Genomic DNA, 22,922 nt, shown 5'->3' with positions numbered 1-22,922 from the left:
AAGCCTGGTGTCAGTGGTGTAGGGAAGGAGAACCATCTCATAGGGAGGAGACACTGAAACAATAGAACAGTCCACCACGGTGGGCTAGCCTGGTAATCACAAAATAGTTGATGATACATTGAGAGTACATTTTCCTGTAAAAACAAACCTCCCTCACAGACAACACATTTGTCAGCAGGAATTAAAGCCCCTAGCTAGTTATGAGGTCATAGGGCAGGCAAAGTCTTGATTGATTGGAATCCAATTATTTTAAGGTTTTCTTTTTCCTCTCATTATTCCTTCTACTTGACGAACCAAGAGGCGAGTGTCAAGAAAATATATCATCAATGGCAGGTGGCAGTGGGTGATGTGTTGCCTTGGGGCTCAGGGCTGTAAAGGGCCTGCAGAGGGGTGTCTGGGATGAGGGGCATTAGAACCCACTGTCGGTCCTCGTGGAGGCAGGGGCAGGCTCCAGTGTGGAGGCACAGCCTGGGCAATGTCACAAGCCAGGCGTGGTGAGAGAGGAGTGTGTTCTCCTTCTCGAGTGGACCAGGAAAGCAGCCCTTCTCACCACACACACAGCCCTTTCCTCTCCAAAGCATGCCGTGCCAGCGGCCTGGCCCAGTGCTCTGACTCAGGACACAGAGGAGAGCCCCTTTTGTGGTATACGAGGCATCAGACTGTATATCAGGCCGTTTATGCAAGTGCATTCCTGGATGTGACAATTCCTGTCTCCCCAAAGCAGCGTCTAAGATATATTTCTTCGAGTCTGTAGGAATTCAGCACGGCAGCCCACGCTCTCTGCCTTTGGTGTGTGAGTGTGGAGAGAGAATATAATTTAGGAATTGGGCGCCCTGTTGCTGCTCATTGATCCACTGCTGACCATTGATGACTGAGGACAGTGCCTTGGCTGGCCTCTAAGGTCAGAAGATCTGCATTAACTCTGTGAGTTATGGCAAATGACATATCTTTTAATCCTCAGTTTCCTCATCTGTAAAAGGGGGAAAATAGTAGTAATGACAATTGAAATCATTTTGAACATTCCGAATGTCCCAGGCGCCATTCTAAGCTTTGTTCTATACTACTCATTATGTCACTTTACAGGCCTGGATCCTAAAGCACAGGGAAGTTAAGCAACTCACCCGCCGCTACACAGCTGAGAAGTGGCAGAGTCAGAATTTGAACTCAGGGTCTCGACTACTTTCCTCTTGGCCATAATGAATTAACACAGAAAGTGAATACAAAACGTTTAGCACACAGCCCCACATGCAGCAGATGTTAAATAAATAGTAGCTAAGGCTGTTGTGATTATCTTTTTGCCCTTGAAAATGTGAGAGATTCTTTTCCTCTCATAGTAGCCAAAGGACTAGTTTCACGGGGCAGGCAATTTTCTGGGACACTGGAATTGGCTGCTGTGTTTACCCTAATGTGCTGCAGTAATTTAATGAATGGAAATGAGGTCATTAGAAGAAAATGACATTTACTTCACCCTGTAACCTGCTTACTGTTTCCCTTTGTTGGAGAGTCCCTGGTGTTCTGGAATACATTTCCTTGAGTGATGACAAGAGGAGGTGGCTGAGGAAAATGTCAGGTGGCCTCATGCCTGGATTCAGCAGTACTTCATCCTGGGGCTGAGCACAGGCTGGAGACACAATGAGGCCTGGGGCTGGGGCAGCTCCAAATATCCCACCCCAGAGGGTCAGGGCAAGGAAGACCCCGTGGCAGGACTCCGCACCAGAGCAGCTGAGAGCTGCTGTACAAAGTTGAGGTGCTTTTGCAGGATATGTTTGGCTAAATTTCTAAACTTCTATGAATAAATTTCATTGAAATACCCTGTCTTCCCTTCCACTTCAGTAGTCATGAAGAACATCAGTAATGTGGGGAGAGGAGAATGTGCAGAGGAAACTCTGCAGGGATATAAACGCAAATGCTAACTCTGGCTCTTTTAGTGTGTGTGGTTTTTTGAGTACCAAAATATCACGCATTTATTGTAAAAATAAAATTAGAAAACAGTAAAGCAGAAAATTCATATTGAAAAAGACTAGGGCATCATCAATAAATTCAGTACAATTGATGTTCACCTGAAGGCATTCCAATTCCGTTTAGCTTGCGTGTTCAGAAGGCACATTTTAATTTGCGACTTGGGAAGAAGAAGAAAATTATTATCTCCCTGACTTCCCTCTTTTCAGGTCCTGTCTCCTTCTTCACATGCAAATGGAATGTGAATCTTTTCCTAAAATCTGCAGTTTCATGGCCTGTGTCAAACAGGACCTTGGTCAAACTCTCAGCCATTTTATGGTGGCTCAGTTTCCTCCCCAGCAGCCCCAGAACATTTTGGGAAGTAAAAGAAAGGGTGGGGCAGGTTTTGGAGGCAGTGAAGATGATGAAGACATTTTTTCTGAAATTACTTAACAAGGACATTTATTGAACACACATTATGTGCTTTGACTAGTCCTCTTTAGTCTAGTTGGTGAGAAGAGATATTAACAGAGGAAACAATTTTCATTGTAAAAGGCGCTCAGAGCTGTTCAGCCACGCTCATGTAATCAGATGGCTTCAATTGCTTTTTAGCTTTTCTAGATCAGTTTTTTAATTTCAAGTGTCAGTTCCAGCCCATAACGTGCCAAGTGTCCAAGGGGGAGAGTGCTTTAGTCACCTGATGGTTGAGTCCTCTTTCACTTTACCTTAAAGGACTAACTTCTTTCCAGCTCTCTACCACCCTCAGCTGGGGGAGGCAAGAACACCATATCATTTGCACATAAAACCTATACCCTTTTTTGCTTTTGATGGATAAACAAAAATGACCATTTTTTTTCCGCTCTAGCTGTTTTCATATTTAATCATAATTATTTTTCTTATTGAAGTATAGTTGATTTACAGCGTTGCACCAATCTCTGCTGTACAGCAAAGTGACTCAGTTGTACACATATATACGTTCTTTTTTTATATTCTTTTCCATTATGATTTATCACAGAATATTCAATATAGTTCCCTGTGCTATACATTAGGATCTTGTTGTTTATCTGTTCTAAACGTAATAGTTTGCATCTACCAACCCCAAACTCCCAGTCCATCCTTCTCCCTCCCCCACTTCCCCTTGGCAACCACAAGTCTTTTCTCTATGCCTATGAGTCTGTTTCTGTCAAAAATGACCATTTTAATCAGTGGATCTGGATGGTTATAGCTTGTGAAAGAAATCTAGATGTTCTCCATTATGCTTAATATCATCCTTTAGCAAAGTAATTGTGGGGAAAACATTTGTTATGTTATAGCTCAAACTACTTTCTTAACCTGGAATAAATTCATGATTTTCAAACCATACCATATCAACCTACCAAGATAAACATGTAACATCTTGTTTTTCACCATAATATTACATCTGCCTAAAAGGGAAAAAGCTAAACCACAAAAAATTGTGCTGAAAATCTTATATCCTGAAGAATTAAACATACAAATACACAGAGAAGGTGAATCATCAAATTTTAAAATGAAATGAAAGCTTTTTACAAATTTAGAGAAATTATTGTTCATTTCAAAGAATGTATGAACAAAGCACATACATTGAATTCTCTAAAGCACTAATCTCTTCCTTGTAGAGCACAAGGCTAATTGAGTGATTTTTATTCCAGCAGTTGTTTAGATAATTTAGAATCATTAAAAAGCAAAGTGTTCTGGTTTTGAGGTTTATGACGCCTGGCCGTTTTGCTTTTCCATAAAGCCAGTAATTGCATTTTAGCCATTGTGCTGTTGTGGGTAGATCATCCATCTTCGTCTCTGCCTGCTGCTGCAACACAGATATAGGTTTCCAGGATCACATTTAGAAAATAATATAATCGATTCTGGGTTATGAATTTTGTCTAATTACCCCCTCTTCTAGATTCTGAAGACAACACGTACATTTTAAGAAATTGCAAACACATTTCCCATAGGACAGAAGCTGATTTATCACAACTTAATGGAGGGTGCAATGGGATCATTAAACTTTGGCCCTTTACTTTTCTGAACAGAGAAGGATAAGTTTCTTTGTGTTAGTGATCACTCCTGCCCCACGTCCCCGCTTTCTTGGGGTCTCTTCAGTGACAAGCTCAATGGCAGCTAGACTCAGTAGTCATTCTGAACATTTTCCACTAGGTTTTTGTTTTGGCAGTTTTGTTTCGGCCCTTACAGTTCACGGAATTATGTGCTAGCATATTTTTCCATGTGTAGAAATTACTGTATTGCACTGTCACTTAGTTACCTATTCATTGTTCAAACAAAATTGGCTGATGTGTCCTAGTCCAATGGCTTTGAATACCCAACAATGTTTCTTTCTCTTAAACTGCTGGCTCTTTCTTTGAAGAAGCAGATAGAACCAAATCCCATTTCAGTGAGTGTGGTTTATCCTTGCTCCTTGTAGTAATTTCCTAAGGCTGCTGTAATAAATTACCACAAACTTGGTGGCTTAAAACAGCAGAAATGTACTATCTCATAGTTCTGGAGGCCAGAAGTTGGAACTCCATTTCACTGGGCTGAAATCAAGGTGTCAGCAGGGCCATGCTCCCTCTGGAGGCTCTAGGGGAGAACTCCTTCTTCCTTCTTCCCTCTGCCAGCTTTTGGTAGCTGCCAGCATCTCCTGGCATGTGGCCCCATCATGCCAATGTCTGCCTCCATGGTCACATCGCCTTCTCCTTTTCTGTCTGTATCGTGTATCTCTCTGCCTCCCTCTTGTAAAGGATGTATGTGATTGCAGTCAGGGCCCACCTTGATAATCCAGGATACTCTTCCAATCTTAGGAACCAATCTTAATCACATCTGCAAAGTCTTTGGCATGTAAGGTAACATTCACAGGTTCGAGGGATTCAGACCTGATATCTTTGATGGACATTTTTAGCCTACTACATTTATATATAACAAAAGCAAGGTGTCCCATACTCTTTTATAATGAATCACCTCTTACATGATCTCACTTGGTAGTTTTTAAAGAGCTCCATGCTTGTAATGGTATAAGGCCTACGAGAATCTATATCTACTTTCACATAAATGTGGATTTGGACCTCTCTGCCAGGTAGGGCTGTAGACGGATATATTGCTAGGCTCCTTGAAAAGCTTTTTGTTCTAATATTTTTATGCAGAGACTGACCCAGTATGGAGGGGCATGGATAATTATTTGGACCTGGTTTTCAATTGCCCATTTCTAGCTGGAGATTTCCAGATATCACCATTTAGGAACTTAAGTTTCCTAAAATGCCTCTTCTATCCATTTCCACTAAGGGGACTTATTCCTGGGACTTACCCCAGTCCCATTTTGTTTAGCCTGATACCTGGGCACCCTCTAACCTGTGGCACGCTGGACTGCCCCGGACTTCTAACCTCTTCTGGGAACCTTGAACTCTCCAGGCCCGGCTGCTCTCTGCAAACATAGTGGTACCAGTCCTGGTGGAAACAAGAAAGGGCACATAGAAAGGAGTCATTTCTCTGAGCTCATCGTTCAGGAGCACAGGAGCTTGTTGTTTTCCAAATCTTAGCCTTTAGGACTTTTTGGTTAACCTACACAGAACCTCAGAGACTTTATCTTTTTGAACTGTTTGGCTTTCTGTAGTCTCCTTTCCCCATGATTATCTGCCCAAGATAGAGATTTTTTGGCCAGCTCTCTTTCCCTTGCTCCTTCTGGCCAATTATTGTCCTGCTAGAGACTTGGCCCTTTGGCAAAGCCATCACGTTGTGGAGAATCAAGCAAGTGGACTGCGTGTCCCTCCTTCTCCCTCCCTTTTCACCCAGTTGACCCTAAGATAATTTGGTTACTCTCTTCTCCAGTGGGAATTTCAAAACTGTGATTGACTTTTAGGCCCCGCTCTGGGATAGATCAGTGTAAAGGACTCATGTTCTGGTTTTCTTACCAGGATTATGGGGGGTTATATTTAGAAAGACCCCTGGAATGAAGATATAATCCAGAGCTTTCTAGCCCCGCATTTTGGCCAAGCTTGACAATTTTATTCTCCAACACTCAGTTCTGACCACATGTACTTTTAGACAGGAATTGTCCTCAGCCTGGAGCCAGATGGAAACTCCTTTCCCCTCATTCCTACCCTCTTTCCCTCAATGTCCTATGAGAAAGTCTACCTGATCTACAATGGCAGTTGTGAAGAACTGGAATACAACCTTCCCTTAACTTGCCATTTGTAATAGATACTATATGCGGAGCTATTTCTTTGAATCCTTAAAAGCTCTGGCCAATAGTGACTGTGTCCTAGACAGGCCAGACTACAATGGCATTTGTCTGCCCTAGTCATACCTACCAACTGACTTTCCCCATTACTAGACTCCGTGGGGTTGGAGAGCATGTCTTGTGAATTTCTCGTTGACCACAGTCTCACTGAGCTTTCCACACATAGGTACAGTGCAGTGGAAAAAGTATAAACTCTGGAGTCACACAGGACTAGATTAAAAACTGGGTTCTTGCACCTATTGGCTAGAGTGAATTATTTAAATTTTCTGAGCCTCAGGTTTTTTAAAAAATATGTCAATGGACACAACAATTCTTGCCTAAAACAAAATTAAATAAAACGAGTTACATAATGTGCCTAGCAGAGCACAATTAAAGTTAGGTATTGTCAGTGTGTTTTTGTTAAACAAATGGGTAAGAAATGTCTTGGATTGCCTTATTTCTACAGTTCAGGATGTAAATGTATACTTTATAATTAAATTTTGTAAAGTACTTTTCAAGTAGTTTATTTATTCATTAAACAAATATTTATTGAAATGCCAAATGTAGAATGGTGAACTAATACTCATTTACAAAGCAACTGTAAGTAAGCTTCTGAACTATGCGCCAGGATTCCAGCCTACAAAGTCCTTTGTTTTGTGGGAAAATATTTATTTTATTAGGCATATTTTAGAACTTTCTGATTGCTTAATATTCTCATGCCATGATTCACTGTAAAAATGAATATAGCTTTCCAACTGTAAGGAATTGGTTAGTGAGGACTTAGATCCTTTCTTGAAAGACCTAGAAATGCCCAAGGCCTGCCATTTTGAACATTGATATGGCAACAGGCCAATTAGGTCAAATGCATATCTACAAGTGAGATATTATTCTATATTTTAGTGCATAAATGGAGGCTCAGTGAGATTAAATGACTTGCATAGAAGCCACAGAGCTGACAGTTGGTAGCATTTGTATTTGACTTTAGGTCTGATCAATCCAAGGTTCAAATTCTACTACACTCCTATACTTAGATTTTTATATTAATGAATGTCCTTTTCCTTCTTGGAGGAAGAATGGTAGTAATTCAAGCAGTTGGAGCCAAAATGGCCCCAGTAATGTGCGCTAAAGAAAGAGCTCTTATCTACAAGCCTGAAGATCTGGGTTCTGGTCCCATCTCTGCTCCCAGCTAACCCTGCCATTGAGTGGAGGGAGAGGAATTGAAACCGAGAAGGACCCCTGGGGCCCCTGAGCACGGAAGCCTTTTTTGTCCCCTGTTTCTTGTAGGCAAGACTCCAGCCTCCATGACCTTCCCTGAGTTCCAAAGGGCAGATTCGAACAGTTGCTAATCAAGGGAGGAGCAGCCAAGAAACCACCTGAGGTGAGATTAAAGGGACCAGAGAAGCTCATCCAGATTAGGAGACGAGCCCACCAGAGACAAGATTAAGGCATCACAGGCCCTGCACACACCCTAATCCTGTCAGCAACCCCACCCTTGAACTATTGCTATAAAACTCTTCATCAAATCCTCCCAGGTTAGGACACATAGTTTTCGAGGGCAGGAGCCTGCTGGGTCCCCCTTTGCCTGGCAAAGCAATAAAGCTATTCTTTTCTGCTTCACCCAAAACTCTTTCTCTGAGATTCATTTCAGCACCAGTGCAGAGAGGCTGAGCTTTCAGCATCGGAATTACCTGGAATCCCAACTTCTCTGAGCATCTCAGTAGCCTCTCAGCTGTAAACTTTGACCCATCACACAAAAGTCAATAGGGTCCCTGGCCATCTGAGAGCCAAATATGTCTCTTTAGCCTCAGACAAATGTTTTTCTTTGTGGTTCTATAGGAATCAAGGGACGATCCAAGGGATGTTATCATATTATTCCTTCTAGTAAAAGCACTACTCTGAGAAGGTCTAGGACTTGGAACCACATATCCACCCATTCATAAGTCAGGTAGGAATACGGCCTCATTAAAGTCCTAGAGAAATGGACCAAGCTGGAGGTCGTAAAGAGTGGACCATGTTGGGATAGGCAATAACCACTTCCTGATTTCATAGTGCCCAAGGCATTTGTGGGTTCCTTCTCCCATTCTGCATGTACTGAGTCATCAGAGAAAAGGGACTATTGGTCCGTTCTTGAAGTTGGTATAGTAAAACACCATGGGATTTACTTTTTTAAATTATTATTTTAACTTTTTATTTTGAAACAATTTCAGACTCAGAACAGTCGCAAAAGAATACAAAAAATTCTCTTATACTATTCATCCATATTCACCAAATGTTAGCATTTACTGACTTTTATCTAACTTAGCTTTATCATTCTCCCTACACACACACACACAACTTGAAATTTTGAGAGCCAGTTGCAAACATGATGCCCTCTTACTACTGTATTTAGTAATATATTTATATTTATTTACCTCTATACTTAGTACATTTATATTTAGCTCTGTATCGTTCCTAAAAACAAGGGGCCATTCTGCTATATATCCACAGTATAATTTTCAGCAGCATGAAATTAACACTGATACAATGCTATTTTATAATCTATAGACCTTAGTCAAATTTCACAAGTTGTTTCAGTGAATGTCCTCTATAGCAAAGGAAAAACCCATAGCATAAAACACAGCATTTAGGGGCTTCCCTGGTGGCGCAGTGGTTGAGAGTCCGCCTGGCGATGCAGGGGACACGGGTTCGTGCCCCGGTCCGGGAAGATCCCACATGCCGCGGAGCGGCTGGGCCCGTGAGCCATGGCCACTGAGCCTGCGTGTCCGGAGCCTGTGCTCCGTAACGGGAGAGGCCACAACAGTGAGAGGCCCGCGTACCGCAAACAAAAAAAAAACATAGCATTTAGTTCTCAGGAGCCTTTGTCTCCTTTAATCTGGATCCATTCCGCAGTCGTGTTGACTTTTGTGACCTTACCATTTACTGAAGAGAACAGGCCAGTTATTTGTAGGAAGTCTCTCAGTTTGGTGTTTTTTTTTTTTTTTTTAGTACGCGGGCCTCTCACTGTTGTGGCCTCTCCCGCTGCGGAGCACAGGCTCCGGACGCGCAGGCTCAGCGGCCATGGCTCACGGGCCCAGCCGCTTCGCGGCATGTGGGATCCTCCCGAACCGGGGCACGAACCCGTGTCCCCTGCATCGGCAGGCGGACTCTCAACCACTGCGCCACCAGGGAAGCCCTCTTAGTTTGGTTTTATCTGATGTTTCCTCATAATTCAGGTTATGCATTTGGGGCGGGAAAGCCCTGAGAGAGGCTGGGTTCTTCCCAGAGCTTCCTGTCAGGAGGCACTGGTGCTCTCTTTGCCCTGTCACTGACAGTGATTTCTTTCATCAGTTGGTCAAGTGCTGTCCTTTAGGTTTCTCCACCGTGAAGGTTGTATTTTCCCCTTTGAATTCTATAAGTATCTGTGAGGAGATACTTTAGAGCTATCTAAACATCCCGTTTCTGATCACAATTTAGCTCACTAGTTTTAGCAGCCATTTTAGGATTCTTGCCTGAGGCATTTATTACTACTTGGTTGCCAAATGGTGATTTTTCTAGTTTTCTGTTTTTCCTTCTACATTGGAATTCTGCCCCATTGAATTGCTAATGACATTCCAGAAAGACTCTGTAAAAGAGAAAATATCTGAGCTAATCTAAATCCATAGGAAATAAAAACACCCCTCTCCCCTCTCCTTAATCCCAGAGCCCAGGTATTTTGCTAAGTGGCTTATCTGTCTATATTTAACACAGTGGAAATAGGCAGAGCTGTTGGAAGTTGTTCCTAAGGCTGCTTTCTATTTAAGGTAACAAATAATTCCTAATCTTCTCTGAGAACCTTCTCTCCTCAGGTTGACCCTATACTTTTTTCTCATAAAGTCTTGGTCTTATTATTTTCCCTTTCCTGGCCCTCTCCCAGTACACACACACACACACACACACACACACACACACCATAAAACCTGACTCTTAAAGCTGGTGAAGTTAAAGCTGTTTTCTAAACATTAGAGACTCTACTCACCTCAAACCTCTTTCAGGGCATGACTGGCAAGTTGACATTCCAAAGGCGCCCTTACTCCCTTTGACTTCTAGCTCAGCACTTTCAATCACCTGCTATCTGGTCTTAAAGCTCAGACACTCAAGGTGAATCTAATTCATTTCTCTCTCACACTCTCCCATGTGAAATAAGTCACTTTGTTTTCCACAATTTCTCACTCTTAAAATGACTTTTCAAAAACAGAACCTAAAACAGATCTCTCCTCCACTAGGCTCCTGAAATACAAAACTATGTTTAAGACTCTTCCCCAGTTACTTCCTTCAGAAGATTTCTGACCTTCATCACCACTCTTCCCATCTATGAGAACCATTCTCTCCCTGGGACAATCATTCTCCTTACAGTAGATATCAGAAGACCTTAGATTATTCTAATAACTTGTTATATTTTTTTAGGGAAGCTAATTTTCACTTAACACCAAAGGAGCAATGAGCACGAATGACCTGCATCCAAGAAAACCTTCCCTCCTGGTTAATAGACGCTGTTACTTTTAATATTAAGAAACTGGATCTCTTTTGCCTTATAATATTATGACTCTTAAGTATAATGGGAACCTTTAAGGAACCATCCTCTGGTCTGAAATCCATGGCACAGTCACCTGCTTCTAGGAGGAGGAATATATTTATGATTGATCTTTTGTCATAAATCTTAAGCTAGGAATAGAAATGGTAGATCTACTAAATAAAACTGACTTTATTCCCCAGGAGCTTCCAGGGAATTAAGTTACTAGTTAGTACCAGAAATTACTATCTTTGGAGAAACTCCAATTTCTCACGAGTAACCTTGCTTTTTCTATTAGGAAATATTGAGAGATGATATATTCTTCTCCCCACTTAAAATCCCCAAGTGACAGCACTTCCTTGCTTTATCCTTGAATAGGATAAGAAACAAAAAATCTCCTCAACAACAGTTTTGGCCACTCTGGGAACATAGATCTTTTCAGATCTTTTCTTCCATGAAACTCACTAGTCAAAAGCCTTTCTGGTTCTAGATACATCCACTGTAACAAGCAGAGAGTCAGAGCAATGCATCACCAAACCTCTGTTAATAATACAGTACAGTCATCGCTACATATCTGCAGGGGATTGGCTCCAGGAGAACCGCCCCCTCCTCCCCCACCGCCATGGGTACCAATATCCGAGGATGCTGAAGTCCCATATGTAAAATGGAATAGTATTTGCATATAACCTTCTGTATACTTTAAATCATTTCTAGATTACTTACAATACCTAATACAATATAAACGGTATGTAAGTCCTTGCCAGCATGTGGCAAATTCCAGTTTTGCTTTTTGGAACTTTATGGAATTGTTTTTCCAAATATTTTTGATCTGCGGTTGGTTGACTCTGTGGATATGGAACCTGTGGATATGAAGGGCCATATTTCCGATACTGGCTGATGAAACAAACTCAACTTCTCTCTAAATTACGTGATAACTTATCCTCGGCACGTTTGACGTGGACACGCAAGTATTTCGGCAGAACCTACCTGTAAGTTCAGATATTATAACAGATAGCAGGTCAGAAAAAGATGTGACCTATAGGAATTAAGGGTCGAATATTTTCTCTCTAGCCTTCCCTTCTGTGGTTGCAGTTTTAGAACGTTCAATCACTGCTGTTGAGGGAAGGACTGCCCACATGGTATCTGGACAACACAACACTGGGTAGAACCCATCTCCATCCGATGAGATAAAAAGGACACTGATAGGCCACAGGCATTAGGGACTTGGATTACATCTTGAAAAATATCTTAAGCCAGGTGGGGCAGTTTGAAAATCAATGAAAATAATACTTGCAATGGAATGAAATACATCGTATATTAAAATTCATGAGTTGACGATTCTTAAACAAAGAGAACAATGTTTGGAGATTGGAGCCAGGGGACTCACCTTCTGAAAAATGATATATAAAGGGAAAGAATCAAACGCTTAATCCTGTCTTTCCTGCATGTACTGCGCAACCAAATAGCTGATAAGAGAAAGTTCTTTATAAATAGAAGAATTACAGATAAGAATGAAGAAGGAATGATAAGATAAATAATATCAGTGTTTTGCCACTGCAAAAATAATGAGTTTAGGCAATTGTATCAATGAGTATGTAAAGCTATTAGTTGATAGGCTTATGGGGAACCTTAAGATAGCTGGATGGCAGCACTTGAAGCCACTTATCAATCTTAACACATCCTAAAGAGCAGCAGCCCAGCATTATTTTGCCTTGCGATGCAATGCAAGAGGAAATATACAATACAACGTGTAAAACATTCTTACCAAAAAATTGAACCTGATTCTTATTAAGCCTCTAGATTTAACCGGTAGTATATAGGAAATATAGGGACCAGAGGAACATGCCAAACAACACCATATGGATGCAATCAGCAAAATCCAGAATGTAGGAAACTCAAAAGACAAACAACCCAAGTTCTTCAGCAGATAAATTACAAGAAAAAAAATTAGAGAAAGGGAACCTATAGATGAAAAGAAACCAATGAGAAGTACCAAACAAATGTGAGGTGTGGATTTAGGATCCTGACTCAAAGCAACTATGTTAAAAAAAAAAAAAAAAAAAAAAAGACATGTACTAGACCACCAGAGATATTTGAACACTACACTAACTGAATATTTGAAAAAAGTCATCTTTTACTAATACTAGAGCATTTACAGATGAAATGACATGATGTCTGTGATTTGCTTCAAAATAATCTCGTGGGCAGAAACGTGGGTAGGAGTACATGTGAAGCAAGATTGGTTGGGAGCTGGTAGTTATGATGCTGACATGGAAGTGAAGGTTCATTATAAACTTTTTATAATATATATACCTTAGGCATTAGTCATCTCAGAATCAATGTACTTTTCTTTCTCTGATAAGTAGATCATTTTGGTAATAGAATCACTTAGGTTTGACCAATAAGCACACTTTTAATGTTCCTGAATTTGCATGGAAATGTGCAGAAGTTTGAGGAGAGGTAGAGTAAACCCTGAAAAGACATGTATCTCCTCCAATTAGGATATACGTTAATTCTCGTATTATCCCTCAAACCAGGGGCTGATTTTTCTTACTATCTGGCCAGGTCAGTGAGCAGCTGGTATTATACCAGCATGTAGACCGGGAAAATACAGGCTGGACTGCAGAAGACTCTTTCATGTTCACAGTGTCCTCCCCACCAGCAGCTCTAGGCCCTGAGGAGTTTCCTATAACTATTTCATATGAAATTAATGAACCTGGTCGGCAGAGTCGTCTGCTCGCAAATACAGGTAATTCCACCATGATATAGTCAGTACCTTATCTCTAATTATTAAAGTAGGGACAATTTGGAAATACATCTTTTCCTTTTTAATCGTCAATGCCAATGTATCCACCTTTGAAATAAAACTTATATGGCTATAAGAATTTGTTATTTCTTTATGTGTGCTCTTTCTCTGGGCCTCTGCTCTCTCCTCTCATATGCCTCAATAGATGTAGTGGGGAAGGATGGCAAATTAGCTTTACAGAATTCTTATTTGTACCTCCAAATGGGGACTTCACCATGCCCATGACTGAAAACTGTTGATGGAAAATGAAAATAACAAATAGGGCAAGTTCTTAAAAGGAAAGGGGTATTGAAAGCTGCACCTGTTTCCATGGCAAGAGAAAGTGCGGTAGTAGTTAAGTTAGGAGATGAACACGTTATAAGTGAATCTCAAGGTTTTAAAACTCTCTTACGTGAAATGTTGACTTAACAGTGTGGGCGTGTGTATTTAAAATTTACTTTTTTCGTATGCTTTGGGTAGCAGTGCTAATTCAGATACCAAGGTATTGTGAATTATCCACTAGGACAGGCAAATCTGAGGGAGAAAAAGTGTTACAGCTGTCATTTGAAAATTCTAACGAGATGTCACTTTGGTCTTTACGTTTGTTTTTAACAGGAGCTGTTGTCAAGGAAGGAGACAAAGTTCTCATTGGCCAATCTAAGTCGGATGCTTCCAACCTCTTATTTAAATTGCCCAAACCTCAGCGTTCTTCATATGAAACTTGGTTCCAAGTTACATCTCTTCCTCACCATGGAACTATTATGGTTGGAGAGAGGAATATTACCAAAAGCAAACCCAATTTCTCTCAGTATGTAATTAATAAACTTGGAATCACATACCTTCACGATGACTCTGAATCACGAGCTGACAGTTTTACCTTCGCCGTTTGGCCCAACCAAAAGAGCAAGTCCACCACTAAGCCAGAGGCTGACTTTCTTGAAGAGATGTTTAACATCACCATCACTCCTATAAATGACAAGGCACAAGAATTAAGGACAAAAGGGCTTCGGTTGAAAGTTCTGCAGGGCAATAGGTTGGTTTTAGGACCTGAAAACCTAAAAGTGGAAGATCCAGACAGTCCTCCAGAGGAGATCAGATATATGATCATCCGTAAACCTAATAATGGTTTTTTGGCAATGGCTCACCGTCCACACATACCTGTTCAGCATTTCACACAAGCCCACATTGATAACTCTCAGGTGTGGTTCATACGAGGTGGAAGCCCATTCTCCGGAGTTTTACTTCAGTGTGACTGATGGCCAACACCGCCCACTCTACAAGCTCTTCCACCTGGATGTCATCCCCATCTCCATCATCCTCGTGAACCTCACTGACCTACTTCTCCCACAAGGCCAGACAACCGTTCCCATCACCAGTGCTCACCTGTCAGCAGTGACCAATGGGAGAAGCCCCCAAATCACGTACAAGATAACACGGCCCCTCCAACATGGGTATCTGCTCGTCAAAAACCAGGTGGTCATCAGCTTTGGACAGGAGGATCTGAATTCAGGAAAGCTCTCTTACCACATGACACACCTCACTGCCTCAGAGGACCAGCTACGGTTCTCGCTGTTTACATCAGGACAAACACCGCACAGCAGGGTGCAGCCTTTCCTGCAGGTTATGTCAGATCTGACAATTGCCAACAGAGTGGCCCATCAGCTGAGAAGAAAGGACCTTGATGCTACTGAGCTTGCTAACAGGACTAACAGTGATCCCAAATCTGAAGTGACAGAACCCCCTGTCCATGGCAGACTTGTACGAAGAGTGGCCCGGGGCACCGCAATGGAAGACACTACTCTGTTCACTCAGAAGGATGTTGACCAAGGACTGTTGATGCTCGAGCCACGCGCCAGTCTAACCGGCACCGATAGGCTGAATGACTCCTTCACGTTCCTGCTCAGGGCAGCCCACGTACAGCCAGCGACAGGTTGTCTCCCCTTCACCATAGTGCCGCCTGACCCCTTTCTTTTGCAGACCTTTACCCCTGATGTTTCTTTACTAGTCACTGCAGATAACCTTGTGACTTCAGGTCTCTCTCAGGAAAAGCTTGTGATTTCCTCAGGACCTACAGCACAGACAGGAACTCTGGGGAAGCTGACCCAGACCAGATGGCAGGAAGCAGATCCCTGGGGACGACACAGTGGTGAAGAGCCCACTCTGGATGTCAAGGCCTCTCCCACCAGAGTCATTTGGCTACCAGATGCCACCAAAGCCAGCCCTGGGCACCCACCCAGCCCAGGGAGGGCAGCCTCCTTCTGATAATCATACCATTGGAACCCACACCCCCAGGTCCTAGGCCGGAAAGGAGCATAGCTGTTCCCACTGTCACAGTGATGGCTCTTCTAAAAAGCTCCAACAGTCCTCTGGTCAGTCTTTTCAGGGCCCAACAATGCGAGCACATGGAAAAAATCTCCAGTCATTGAGCCAGTGGAAAAATGTGTTCCTTGGGAGACATGTGTGAATCTGGATCCTGACATGGTCAAGCTCTGTCGACAAACCAACCCAACATTGAAGCACAACCAGTACTGGGTGTAGATTGAGGGTGCTTGTTCCTTACTGACCACCTGCTGTGTGTCAGGTACTGGGATACAAAGACAAAGAAATGCTGGTTGGATCAACTGAGAAAAGCCCAGCCCTGCCATCCCTTGGTGTTCTGTAGTAGCTCCATGGTTAGGTGTTGGCAGGTGTTTACTGTAACTTTTATACAACACTCATGTTATGGGCTGTCCACAATGAGCTTTGTGTACCCTCTTCTGGACCTGATGCTCTGAGTGTACGTAAGATTTTGCCACTATTTAAACCCTTTACCAAGGTGTGACAGAACATGCTGGCCCGACTGCAGATTAACATGGGAGCTAGAGTTAGTGGAGGAAGGCTTTGACTGTTTTTCACTGAGGATTCACTCGGAGTGATTCAACGAGGAAGTACAAGAGCTGTTTCTGCAAGTAGGAGAGGTAATGTGTCATATCAGTGAGTTTGTTTCTAGTGTTCTTCTGTAACGACTTTTCCCCCTTGGAGTCTCTAGCTTTGACTTCTTAATGCAAGAAATGCCTTGGTGCTCCAGATAGTACGATAGCCTGGCCCCCTTTGCAAGTATTCATTGAATACATTGAGTTTCATCAAGAGGCTGTGTCTATTCTGATTTGTAACATCAAGCCTATAGTACAAATATTATTTGAAGCCCTAAAGAATAGGTTTAATGCTTTTGTGATACCTCAATTTGGTTTCACTTTACAATGAACTGAAATAATGGCAAATTTGTATTTGACTTGTCTAGTCGAGCCTACCATTGGCCGACTCAGCTTCAGTTTCTGTCATTGTAAAATGGTGACATCAGTACTTCTATTAGTTAGGAATGCTTTGGGTAGCAAATCACAAGACATCTGCCACGAGTGGGGTTTAGGTTGCAGATTGGCAAACTTGCTCTGTGCAGGACCATATAGTAAAAATATTTTAGGTTTTGTGGGACACATATGGTTGCTTTTTAAAAATTTTTAAACAACCTTTTAAAAATGTAAACACAATTCTTATTTCCTGAATGTTACCCACAGACCATAGTTTGCCAATCATTGGTTTAGCTAAGCAATAAAAGTGTTCAATTATTTCTACGAACAAGCAGCCTGAGGTGGACATTCCAAGGCTGGTTCAACAGTTCAAAGATGTTGTTGAGAACTGAAGCCGTTTTGTTCTTTCTGCCTTACCTTCCTCAAGCTATTGGCATTTCATCCTTTTGTTTAGCTCCTTGTGATTGTGAGATGGCTGCTGAAGCTCCAAGCAATACAGTCCCACTCAAAGGCAGAAATCCTAGTGGGGGAAAAGGAGAGACTTTTTCTTAGAGAGGATCTTATTTATTATTATTTATTACTATTTTTTAAAGTCTTGAGGCCTTCCCAAATATTTCCCCCACTTTTTCATCTCATTTTCTAGAACTGAGCAACATGATTCCCATCCTTTGACCAACCATTGGCAAAGGGAAATGGGATTCACATAACTGACATCTCTTCTGGGGCTGAGAGAGGATTCTGCCAGGTCAGAGATCAATGAATCAGCCCACCATGTAATTAGGGAAGGCTGGGTAATGGCAATTAGGCAATGTGTAGAATCTACTCTTCAAGTATTGAAATACTTGGGAAATTATTTAATCTTTCAAATTGGCATCTACTTTAATATCTCCTTTTCATATTTTAATGATTTTCTTAAAGCCAGTGTTTCTACTGTGGGGGGAGGAACTTCCCCCTAAGGGGCATTTGGCAATGTCAGGAGACATTTTTGGATTTCACAGCTGGTGCTGCTGGCATCTAATGAGGACAGGCCAAGGATGCTGCTAAGTATCTGTACAAGACAGCCCCCATGGCAAAGAATTACCTGGCCCCAAATGTCAATAATGCTAAGGTTGAGAAACTCTCGTTAAAGCCATGATGTAGAGTTTTCTTGTATACCCAGTGAAGGATTAGTAAACCCATTACCACGTCTAGGCAAAAAATTGTATTCTAAAAACAGAATGGAAGGGTGAACATTCCGTAGTATGTTTGAAATTGTTATTGGCTAATGGTAAACATGAACATTTTTTAGAGAAGGTATTAAAAATCAAACAAAACTTGAACAGACTCATTTCTTTATATTCCTTGCCTAAGGAAAAATATTTGCCTTGTGTTAACAGGTGGAGCACATCAGGAGAAAAAGAAAAAAAGCAGGGTAGGATATTTACAAAGGTAAAGATGAGGTCAAAGTGTCCCCAAAATTCTGATGCCCCTGATGTGTTCCATATGGAAAAGGCCTTTTTCTCACCTTCTCCCTTTCTGCTCTTCTAGGTTGCTTTCCTCTCCCAACCCAATTTTAAATGTTCTTTGTAGAAACAGATTTCACAGTCTACAGAATAAATGGAAGCATAGCCTATGTGGGCCTAGAGACAACTACCCTTGTCTTAGATCCTTGGATGTAATGCCACAGACAACTGTTGCCACCATCCCTGGCCATGGACAACTGTTGCTGAAGAAGACTTCTCTACTCCTGTTCCAAAAGTGATTCCCTCCTGCATTTCTGGATTCCTCGATTTTATATAGCCCCCTCAAGTGTTTTTTGTATTTGATCCCTTTAGGAAGGAGGAGGAATGAGAGTCTTAACCCAAGGTTGGCTTGATCACTGTGCAACTCAGAATTGTTCTTGGGCCTGTGCCAAGCAGTTGGGCACTCAGAAGAAGCAGAATGGCGGTGCTTGAGCTTATACACAGAGAGAGAAGGCTGAGGAGCATCTTTGCATCTGGTAAGTGGGCCTTTGCTCTCCCTTGACTGGGCAAGGAGAATACCTGTTCTTTGGGGAAGAGCCAGACATACTTGGCTTTGTGACCATGTTGGCCTCTTCCTTGCTTCAGCCATAAAATCTCTGGAGCTAGGACTACCAGCCTGGCCAAACAAAAAAGTCTGATTTCCTTCCTCTTTTTCCTGTTAAATCTGCAACTCCAGGCCAATAAATTTGGTGTCCATATTGGAACGAGACACACACAAATGCTTTAAAATGATAATTCACATTGTTTATGAGTGTGCCTGCTACAGCAAGAACATCAGTGTGAGACCCAGATGCCAAGAATCACTCATTAATCATGTAATTCATATGGAGCTTGGGCAGATTTCTTCCAGAGGATCTGGGATAGTCTACCGATTTGCATATGTGTTCAATTTAAAAGGCAACAATGCCTATCATTTGGTGCTCGCTCAAATAAAATATGAAATAAAACATTTTGGCAAAGCCTTGTTTAGTGTTGGAAATTGAAAATCAGTCCGAAATAGTTTCTCCCATATGTAGAGCTATAACTGCATAGTCTCAATTCTGAATTCATAATGAATTCAGTGCTTCTTAACAAATGACTGGTGATTTAATAAGTGGATACTAAGGGGTACTATCAGAAGAGTAGCTGATTTTGCTTAAGAGAAGGTATACTTTGGGGTGGGCTCGGAGTGGAGGGTCTAATGTTTTTCCATATCTGGAGACTTTGGCAGATTCTAACCTTTCAGAGATCCTGCTCAGACACTTGGGGGTGCTTCCTTAGAGTCGTGCATTAATTAGGTAAAATCGAGATGACACAGAAGCTGTTCTTCAGATTTCTGAGGCTGAAGTGGACACATCTGGAGAGCGGGTGGTAGGTAATGGGACGTGATGGAATATATCAGATGACATTCCCTGAATTTGGGGATGGGGCTACACTACACACCTCCTGCATCTTTCAGAGGTGTTGTAATTAATAATGAGGTTTGATTTGGACGTGCGTAGGGAGAGATGTGGGAATAAAAGTGGGCATGGAGCCCACTGTGTGGCATGCTGAACTCTGGAGACTTTGCTAGCCTGCTCAGGAACACCACTAACTGTTTCATGGGGACCTGGAAGAGGCTGCCTTCTCGTAGTGATCTGCAAACATTTATTATTCACCTACTGTATGTGAGATGCTAGATAGTTGATACTGCTTCTAGATATTGAAGATGCAAGATTTTGTCCTGAAAGGAGCTCTTTGGTCTGTTTCCTCTATTGGCTCCTCCAGAATCACACAAGGAATGCCAGGAGAAAAGAGGGTACAGAAAGAGGACAAAAGGAGACAGAGGTTAGGAAAGGGCTTTGTGTTTTTACTTGAAGCACTCTTAGGTAAATGCTGCCTACCCAGTGGTGCAGCAAGAATCAGGAAGCTCACTGGCCCATCGACCTCCACACTTCTCAGCCCGACCTTGTATATTCTCAGAAGAAGTGACATGGCAGTGTGGTTAAACAATAGACTCTGGGTCTGTTTTGGATCCTGGCCCTCTGCTCCCAAGCAGTGTAACTTTGAGTAACTTATTCAGTCTCTCTGAACTTTAGTTTCCTCAGCCAAAAAATGGGGATAATATTAGCACCTGTCTCTTTGGGTTTTGTTAGGATTTAGTGATATAATCACTTGATGTTAATATCATCATATGTGTACAGTATTTTCAATGCATCAGGCACTATACAAAGTGCTACAGAGGAATTTTCTTACCTAGGGTTTTAATGCACTTTAAAAGAATTAACACAGTAAGTCACTTGAGTAAACCAGAGGCTCATATTTTTAAGAAGAGGAGCTTCCCAAATGCTCATACTCTACCTACAGGCAGGGCTTTCCCCTTCATCCTTACGCAGAGCCTTGGCAAGAAAATGGATGAAGGAAAGAGCGCGCCAGGAACACTCACAAGGGGCAGACTTGAGCTTGGAGGTATTGATGGTTCTCTATCTTGTAGGGGGCGCTGAGCTGCTGATCAAATGCCCGCACTGCTCTCTGCCTATCCAAGTGGCCTCCAATCCCTACATCAACCAGCCTCTTGATTCTGAACACCTACCTCCTCTTCTCCTCCCAACCCAGTATCTTCAGACATTCATGAGCCAGTAATTTTCAAGTCCAAAATTGGCAAAGGACCGACACTGAAAAAAAATTAATATCCTTCCTTGGCAGAAAAAAAAAAAAGTACTGCTTACGATCACCATGATTTCTAAGGTAAGGAAGGAATCTTATAATAAAGAAACTTATGGAAAAAATAAGCAGCTTTATGAAAAATTCTCTCCTTTTTCCAGACTTGACCTTGGCCTGGAAAAACCTTAGCACACACCAGCAGGGTCAGGAACCCCCCTGCCTTGCCTATGGATGTGTGGTCAGAGCCGAAGGAGAGGCAAAGAAGAGGGAACTCAGCCCCTCAATGTCAATGTGTCTTATGGAGATGTAGTCAGGAGTACGTGGTGTGTGTGTGTAGGAGTGAGGGTGAGGGTAATTTGCTACTTTAGAGTCCACACGAGGCCAGCTTCATGGCCATGTACAACCAGTACAGTCACACAGGGTCCACTCTCAGAAGGACCCTGGGCTTGGCTTATGCTCTGCTGTCACCACCTGGAAATTCTAATAATTTTGGAACAAACACCCCACATTTTCATGTTGGACCCTGAAAATTCTGTACCTGATTCTGAGACCTCACAGAACTTAGTTGATAGTTGCATCAGACACCTCTTAAGCATTGTTTCAAATTCTCTGAAACTGGCTTCCTCCTCTAACTATGGCTGAGGCTACCAGTTCCAGGTGTGTTCACAGCTATAAATGAGTGTATGGTGTGCCTTGTGCCTTCTACCCTGGGCCCCTCTGTCTTCACAGCATGCCTGTGGGAACTTTTGGTTGCACACCCCGGAAGTAGGGAGAGTTAACTCCCCACAAAACAGCCCTTAGCCAGTGGCAAAGTGGAGCTGACAAATAAATACTTCCCCCTTTCATCCCATGGGTAAACAGTTGTAAAATGCATTCTGTGAGGCTTCTCAGAGTATCCAGAAGATTGAGCATAAAAACATAGGTATGGACACTTCCAGTCCTATTTATTATCCCTGTCTATCTCACAGAGGAGCCTTTGCTTTGGAGGAAACCTAGGCTAAAATAATAGTTCACATTCTCCTAGTATTGTGTGCTCCAGGACTATGGACCCTGGGGCTCTTGGGTTTTGCATGAGTCTTAGGCACACAGTTAGCCTCTGGATTACTTGCCTCTAGGGACCACTCCTTGCAGGACCCTTTATTGGCAGCAGCTCACGTCTGCAGGTGGGAGCCAGGAGGCCTTGTGTTGGTGGGAGCCTTGGCCATTTTGGCATCATGCTGAGAAACTAGGCTTTTCCCAAACCACCTTCTAGTTGAAAATCCCTTTACTCTTAATTACGGTTAGTCTGCCGGTCATGTTAGGTCCCAGAAACAATAACTTGTTCACCACAACTTTTAGCAAGTCCAAGATTTAATGCGTTTTGTAATATTTTAAAAAGACTCCTCTGCATTTCATCTCAGCATTGCTTGTATTTTTGCATAGCAAAGACTACATCAGCACTTTAAAAATAAATTACAGCTTTATTGAGATATTATTTACATACCATACAATTCATTCAAAGCATATAGTTCAATAGTATATTTACAGAGCTGTACAGCCATCACTATGCTCAATTTTAGAATATTTTCATCACCTCAAAAAGAAGCCCTGGGGGCTTCCCTGATGGCGCAGTGGTTAAGAATCGGCCTGCCAATGCAGGGGACATGGGTTAGAGCCCTGGTTCAGGAAGATCCCACATGCCGCGGAGCAATTAAGCCTGTGCGCCACAACTGCTGAGCCTGCGCTGTAGAGCCCGTGAGCCACAACTACTGAGCCTGTGTGCCACAACTACTGGAGCCCACACACCTAGAGCCCGTGCTCTGCAACAAGAGAAGCCACTGCAATGAGAAGCCCGTGTACCGCAACAAAGAATAGCCCCCGCTCGCTGCAACTAGAGGAAGCCTGTGTGCAGCAACGAAGACCCAAAGCAGCCAAAAATAAATAAATAAATAAATAAAAATTAAAAAAAAAGAAAAGCCCTGTACCCATTGGCAGTCACTCTTCATTTACCCCCAAGTCCCTCAGTCCTAAGCAACTACTAATATACTTTCTGTCT

At 42.3% G+C, this 22,922-nt stretch overlaps 1 protein-coding gene across 7 annotated transcripts in view; it reads left to right on the top strand.

Annotated features, from left to right (window-relative positions):
* The window catches only part of LOC114893086 (chondroitin sulfate proteoglycan 4-like), a 72,335-nt gene that overhangs the window by 32,504 nt on the left and 16,909 nt on the right, over window positions 1-22,922 (top strand). For 2 of the 7 annotated variants that reach the window (XR_003792819.1, XR_003792818.1), the window contains exons 4-6: window positions 14,092-16,433; window positions 18,578-18,741; window positions 20,718-20,971. The gene's annotated coding sequence lies outside the window, so the exon portion shown is untranslated. Of the gene's footprint in view, window positions 1-10,030; window positions 13,441-14,091; window positions 16,434-18,577; window positions 18,742-20,717; window positions 21,725-22,446; window positions 22,496-22,922 lie in introns of those variants that run through there. The other 5 variants (XR_003792817.1, XR_003792822.1, XR_003792820.1 and 2 more) reach the window with 4 other exon arrangements.

Source organism: Monodon monoceros, unplaced genomic scaffold (assembly GCF_005190385.1).
Source record: "Monodon monoceros isolate NGI ecotype Baffin Bay Population unplaced genomic scaffold, NGI_Narwhal_1 Super_Scaffold_12, whole genome shotgun sequence".
Taxonomy (NCBI): Eukaryota; Metazoa; Chordata; class Mammalia; order Artiodactyla; family Monodontidae; genus Monodon; species Monodon monoceros.
The sequence above is the reverse complement of the archived record's forward strand: the minus strand, read 5'-3'. Positions and strand labels throughout refer to the sequence as shown.